This window comes from Arvicola amphibius, chromosome 1, assembly GCF_903992535.2.
Source record: "Arvicola amphibius chromosome 1, mArvAmp1.2, whole genome shotgun sequence".
Classification (NCBI taxonomy): Eukaryota; Metazoa; Chordata; class Mammalia; order Rodentia; family Cricetidae; genus Arvicola; species Arvicola amphibius.
In genome coordinates, this window is record NC_052047.1 from 106,136,641 (window position 1) to 106,144,154 (window position 7,514).

Here is a 7,514-nt window from a genome sequence, read left to right on the forward strand (position 1 = left end):
ACAGCAGTGAAACTAGCAAGCTGCAGGGGCTCTGCAGCTGCCCAGGGGTATCCTGCAGATTAGGTGTTCTGTTACTGCCCAGAACAGGGCCTCTTCCCAGTGCTGATCTGATAAATTGTATCCCTTCCAGGAATCCCTCCCCAGAATGTCTCAGCAGGTCCCCATTTAAGTTAGGATTTCTATTACAAACCTCTGATATTGACACAGCGTCCCCTGAATTAGAAGTTGAAATTTTGTAGGGCTCAGAACAAAATGAGATTCAGTTGGTACCCTGCCTGCCCAGCAATCCTGGAACCTTGGCATGGATTCTAAGTGGCAGAAAACCAGATGTGGTGACATATAGGTATGTAGTCTGCCTTAGTTTTCTATTGCTGTGAAGAGATACTATGGTCATACACATGATGATGACAAATAAAGGAGAACATTTAATTAGGTCTGTCTTACATTTCAGAGGTTTTGTTCAGTAGTATTTAGCACAGTTCGAAGCATCGCAGCTTGAAGACAGACATGTTGAAGAGACAGCTGTGCCCTCACATGAGCAGGCAACAGGAAGAGAGTGAGCTACTTCGTCTGCGAAGTGGGATTCACCTCTGTATGCTGTGAATAAAGAAGCTCTTCAGCCTATAGCAGGGCAGAATATAGCCAGGCTGGAAGAGATCTAGAGAGAAAGTAGGCAGAGTCAGAGAGATGCCATGTAGCTGCTGAAGGAGACAGACGCTGGAAGGAACCTTACTGGTAGGCCACCACCTTGTGGCAATACAAAATAACAGAAATGGGTAAATTTAAGATGTAAGAGTTAGTTAATAAGAATCCTGAGCTAATAAACCAAGCAGTGTTGTAAATAATATTGTTTCTATGTGAGTATTTTGTTTCTAGGTGGCTGGGAATTAAAGAGCAGTCTCTGCCTACAGGCCTGGCTGGGGCTACTGAAACCTCAAAGCTTTTGCTCAGGACACACTTCCTTCTACAATGCCAAACCTTCTCAAAGTCCCACCTACTAACAGTGTTGCTTACTGCCCATGAACCAGCTGAGCCATTTCCATTCTAACCATCACACTGTGATAAACACCATGGCTGGGACACTATTTGATTTAGGATAGTGTTTGATTGGGGGCTTACAGCTTCAAAGGATTAGGGATCATGACCACCACAGTGGGAAACATGGCAGCAGGCAGAGAGGCACAGTGACTGTGATGGCTATTCTTCATTGTCAACTTGCGTACATCTGGAATTAACTAAAACACAATGACTAGGTACCTGTGAGAGACTTTTCCTTAATTAAATCATTTGAAGTGGGAAGACCCACTTCTAATCCAGATCTTTGAGGCAGGAAAAACTCCCTTAATTTAGATCTTCCCAGGTTGGAAGACACATCGTTAATCTGCACCACACCTTCTGCTGGCAGCCTGTATAAAGGACGTGAATTAAGGAACTGTGCCCTTTCTTTGTATGCTTTTCCTTGCTCTCACTAGCAAGTTTATTTCTTCATTGGCATTAGAGCCCATTTCTTGAGGATTCTGACATATGCTGACGATCACTTAAGATATCAGCCTGTGGACTGAGCAACTACTGGATTCTTGGACAGTCCATCAGTAGACAGCCATTATTGGGTTAGTTGGCCTGTAAGTCATTCTAATATCATCCCCCTTATAAATTCAATCTGTAAGTTCTATTCCTTTAGAGAAGTGGGTTCTAAACCCAAGTTTTGTGCCCCCTTTGGCAAGCCTCCAACTCCAAAATATTTGCATTATGTTTCATAATAGCAAAATTAAGGTTATGAAGCAACAGCAAAAATAATTTTATGGTTGGGGCCACTGCCAAGCCCAGAGCCCCAGTCCCGAAATCCGGGGGACACAGCCGTTGGGTGTGTATCCCGGAGCCGGAGGAAGGGAGACCCAGGATGCGACCACGTGCGTGGGAGGATTGTTTATTAAGGGAAGGGGAGTGCTCCACAGTGCGGGTCAAGGGAGGGAGGAAAAAAGGGGGAGAAAGATAGAGAGAAGAAGAGAGAGAGAGCACATGGCGGGTTTTTAAACTTTTAAAGGGGTACGGTGTTCCTGGGAAATGTAGTTTTTGGGTCCGGTGGAGTGAAACTGCGATCTGCGCTTGCGCGCAGGGGCCTTCTGCTCACAAAGGCCTTCTGGGAGGTGTAGTCCTCATCCCATGAGAATCACAGCCACCACAACACGAGGACCGGTATTAAAGGGTCACAGCATTAGGAAGGGGAGAACCACTGCTCTAGAGAATCCTGACTAATACAGTGCTGAATCAGGGGGTGAGAGCTCACAACTTGGGACACAAACATGAAGCAGAGGGTGGGGAACGTTGGTAATGACCACATCTATTGAAACTCCAAAGCCTGCTCCCAATGACATACCTCCTTCAATAAAGCAACACCTACTCATTTGTTCCTTATCTTCTCAGACCTAGTAAAAAGTGACATAAAGTGTGAAGTTAAACAGATATGTCACCACAATTTAAATTTAACATACTTGGTTTTTTGCCTATATCTCCTCTTCTTCTTTCAAAATATAGCCTCATAATATACCCCAACCTGACCTCTGAGCTCCTCCTCCCTCAGTCTCTCTAGTACTGGAATCATAAACTTTTGATGTTCCTGTTTTTGTTTGGTATTTGTACTTCTAGGAATTGAACCTAAGGCCTTGTGGCTACTAGGGTCATGTTCCATTCTTGAGCTACAACCCTAGCCCAAACTTTATATCTTGATGAAGTCATGAGCCTTTACGGTTGTTCTTGCTATGGACACAATTGCTATTTCACAATATCTCAACATACTTATGTTTCTGAATTGTTAATAATTATATAAAATGCTTTTACCATTTTTGTTTGGTTTTGTTTTTGAGGCAGATACTCTATATCCCAGACTGGGCTGGGATACACTAAGTACCTCAATGTTCTTTAGCTCCTAGCAATATTTCTACCTCAAACTCCTAAGTACAGGGATTATAGGCATGAGGAGCGAGGTCTTCATGTTGAACAAATTTTAACCAATGCGTTTGTTGGGAGCCATGTGGCCCTTTGGACCAGTATATGAGTGCCTGTCCAATGGATCTACAGGTGAGGCAAAAGCCCACAGGGACAGTCACACTTGGCAAGGACCAGTGGACTTCAGGACAGCACAGAAAAACGCTGGGTCCATGCAGCCTGCATGCTCTCTTCTCTCTTGTGATATTGATGATTCTCTTGGCAGTTTTGGTGTCATTTTGTCAATCATGCATGAAACAGATGTGATCATTCCTGGAAACCCCATTCTTTCTTGAATAATTTCCCCTAAAATTCTTTGGGACCTGATGCTTCTCAGGTTTCTTAACTGGGGATGCCAGATGTTACCAGGAGTTGCTCTGATTCAGTGCTAAAAATTTTGGAGGCAGATCACCCCTATTTCTATAAATATGTTTTGAACAGAATTGTTGTTCTTGAAAATGTGTCCCTATGCCAATCACCCTTTAGTTTTATAAAGACAAGATGAACTTGGGGAAGGGAAAGGAAGGTCCTGGACTGGAGTGGTTGAAGGTGTGGTGAGGAATGCCAGCCAGGATGACTCTGTAGGAGGTACTTGCTGAGGGCCCAGAGGCTAGCATGACCTTTGGCATGCTGATAGTAGTCATCTATCAATGGAAGAGACGTGTCTCCTTTGTCAGAGGTTAGGAGAATGACTCAATTCAGGAGCAGGAACTGTCTTCAAGTCTCTGAAGGATTGCAGACTTTTGTCTAAATGCCAGACTTTGAAAACAGGAATTTTTTGTGACCTGACACTCACCCCCCCACACACACACTTTATTTCAACCAACAACAGCAGAGGTACCCTTGTCTTGGAAAACCACCAAACATGCTAGTCTGGGAATCAGGTAGGCCATCTTCACTTCCCTTCCTGTCCCCCAATTCCCATTCCTCAGTCTTAACCACCTGCTGACCACACCTTCCTTTCTGCCCTCATTCCTTAGGGACTTCCCACAGCCTCCAAGGCCCAGCCTTCCCCAGCCTTCTCACCTTATCTTTGTGTCAGCTGCCAATACCCAGAGTCACTATCTGGCAGCCAGCTGGCCAAGCAGACTGAGCACCAGGTAAACAATCTTCAGTCTTCTTCCTGCTCCCCATTTCCTGTTCCCCAGTCTCATCTCTGCCCCATAGCAGATCATATGCATGCAGCTTGTCTTCCCTCTCTGCCCTCATTTCCTGGGCCTTAGAAGATCCTTGTGGCAAACCCAGCCTTCCTCCCTCCAGTAGTTCCTCCCAACTGTTCCCCCACCTTACCCTCACCCTCATTTGATGTGGGAGAGTCTTCTGTTTGTGCTGATTTCAATAAAGAAACTGCCTTGGCCCATTTAATAGGCTTGTCCTTAGGTGGGTGTAGTAGACAGAACAGGAAGAAGGAAGTGAGGCTCAGTCAGATGCCACACCTCTCCTAAGTGAGACAGACTGCTGTGCCTCTCCTCAGGGAGAGAGACGCAATGAAGCTCCAGCCCAAGATGGACGTACGCTGGAATCTTTCCGGTAAGACACCACTCTGTGGTGTTACATAGATTATTAGATATGGGTTAAAGCAAGAGATGTGAGAATTAGCTAATAGGAGGCTGGAACTGATGGGCCAGGCAGTGTTTAAAAGAATACAGTTTCCGTGTAATTATTTCGGGGTAAAGCTAGCTGGGTGACCAGGAGCTGGGTGGCGGGAAGCCGGCCCACTGCTCCACACTACACTCATTCCCCACCCTCACCTCTAGCATAGCCCCATTCCTTCCTGCCTGCTGAGTACCTAGAAAGAAGCTGTACCTGGGACCTCCCAGTGGCCACTCCTTATGGAGACCAAGAAGCACTCCCAACCAGGCAACCTTCCACCTACCTCACTCTCCTAAGATCAAAAGAGGACAACAGAAACCAAGGAACAAACCACTCAGCAAAGATAAGACCATATATCAGCACCTAGAATTACAACCATCCCAGACACAGATACCTGGACACAAGGATAGAAACACGGTCTATCTCCTCTAGCTCCCGGAAACCTTATTGCAGTAGGCCCTCAGAAATACAATATAGCTGAAGCACAAAGGCTTCAAATTGCTGTTATGAATATGATTCAGAACCTTACTTGTACATGCACACTAAAGCATCTGCGTACATAAAAATAGAAAATGAGATAAAGAGACAGCATTTTGTAAAATATCGATGCTACCACTTACCAAACTAACAGTCCCTGTAGGGTCTAAATGGCTCTTTTCAATTTATTTTAATTTTTAGACTATGTGTATGTCTTGGGGTGGCAGCCACTGGAACTGGAGTTACAGGCATTTGTGAGCTGCCATGTGTATGCTAAGAATTGAGCCCCTGTTCTCTCGAAAAGCAGCCACTGCTCTTAACTACTGAACTATTTCTCTAGCTCCTTGATTTCCTTTTAGTAAGCTAAATATGGCTACAAAACATACCTGAGGGTCACGTTTTCAGGTTTAATTTTTAGAGTATTTGTGGTATCTCTACTCTTTCCTATCATGTAAACTGTAACACAGACTGATGTGCATAGGGACACCTGGAGACTCTGCAGAGATGGCTCAGGGACTCCCTAACAGTGATGCTTGGGTGGGCTGGCCAATAGCTGGGAAGCTACTTCCTAGTTTTGGAGGAAGTGCTTTCAATGGTAGGCTATTGCACACAGTGTTAGCCATCATACAGCGTTTAATACATTGAGGCAGATTCCTTCTGTTCCTAGTTTCTTCAAGCCTCCCCTCCCCAGAAAAGAGAGCTCACAATTTTTGAAAAGCCTTTTCTACATCAGTGGAGGCTCCCATTATTTCTGTTCTCTGTTTATGCACTACATTACATTTATTGATTTGTGTATGTTGAGTCAGCCTGGTATCTCTGAAAGGAAACCAACAGGATCACATTGTATAATACTCTTAATTTGATTTCTTTTTTCTTTTTTTTTTTTTTTTTTTTTTTTTTTTGGTTTTTCAAGACAGGGTTTCTCTGCAGCTTTTTTAGAGCCTGTCCTGGAACTATTGTAGACCAGGCTGGCCTTGAACTCACAGAGATCCGCCTGCCTCTGCCTCCCGAGTGCTGGGATTAAAGGCGTGCGCCACCACTGCCCGGCTTTTGATTTCTTTTTAAATTAATTTTTATTGACCTCTACATTTTTCTCTGTTCCCCTCCCTGTCTCTCCCCTTCCCTTCAACACTCCCCCAAGGTCCCAATGCTCTCAATTTACTCAAGAGATCTTGTACTTTTCTACTTCCCATGTAGATTAGATCTATGTATATCTCTCTCAGGGTCCTCATTGTTGCTAGGTTCTCTGGGATTGTGATTTGTGGGCTGGTTTTCTTTGCTTTATGTTTCTGAAATTACTTAGCATTGTGAGAATAGAATAATCTAGAATTTTGAGGTTCTAATGTGATATTCAGAAAATGTAAAATAATAGGAAAGTTGTTCACTGGTTGCCACAAAGAAAGTAAATTTGAAAGTATATTTGATAATAAAATCAAAAATCATGGCTTTGAAAAAAATAAAGAAAAATAAAAACCACTTATGAGAGAGTATATGTGATAATTGGCTTTCTGTGTCTGGGTTACCTCACTCAAAATGATGTTTTCTAGCTCCATCCATTTTCCTGCAAAATTCAAGATGTCGTTATTTTTTTCTGCTGGATAGTAGTCCATTGTATAAATGTACCACATTTCCCTTATCCATTCTTTGGTTCAGGGGCATTTAGGTTGTTATCAGGTTCTGGCTATGATAAACAATGCTGCTATGAACATAGTTGAGCACATGTCCTTGTGGTATGATTGAGTATCTTTTATATATATCCAAAAGTGGTATTGCTGAGTCTTGAGGAAGGTTGTTTCCTAATTTTCTGAGAAATTGCCACACTGACATCCAAAGGGGCTGTACCAGCTTGCACTACCTCTGGCAATGCAGAAGTGTTCCCTTTTCCCCACAACCTCTCCAGCATAAGTTGTCATCAGTGTTTTTGATCTTGGCCGGTTGTAAGATGGAATCTCAGAATTGTTTTGATTTGCATTTCTCTGATGACTAAGGATGTTGAACATTTCCTTAAGTGTCTTTCAGCCATTTTAGACTCCTCTGTTGAGAATTCTCTGTTTTAGGTCTGTATTCCATTCTTTTATTAGATTATTTGTTCTTTTGATGACCAATTACTTGAGTTCTTTGAATATTTTGAAGATCAGACCTCTGTCTGTTGTGGGGTTAGTGAAAATCTTTTCCCATTCTGTAGGCTGTCATTTTGTCTTATTGACTGTGTCCTTTGCTTTACAGAAGATTTTCAGTTTCAGGAGGTCCCATTTATTAATTGTTTCTCTGTGTCTGTGTTGCTGAGGTTTTATTTCAGAAGTGGTCTCCTGTGCCAGTGCATTCAAGTGTACTTCCTACTTTCTCTTCTATAAGGTTCAGTGTGGCTGGCTTTATGTTGAGGTCTTTGATCCATTTGGACTTGAGTTTTGTGCAGGGTGATAGATATGGGTCTACTTTCATTCTTCTACATGTTGATA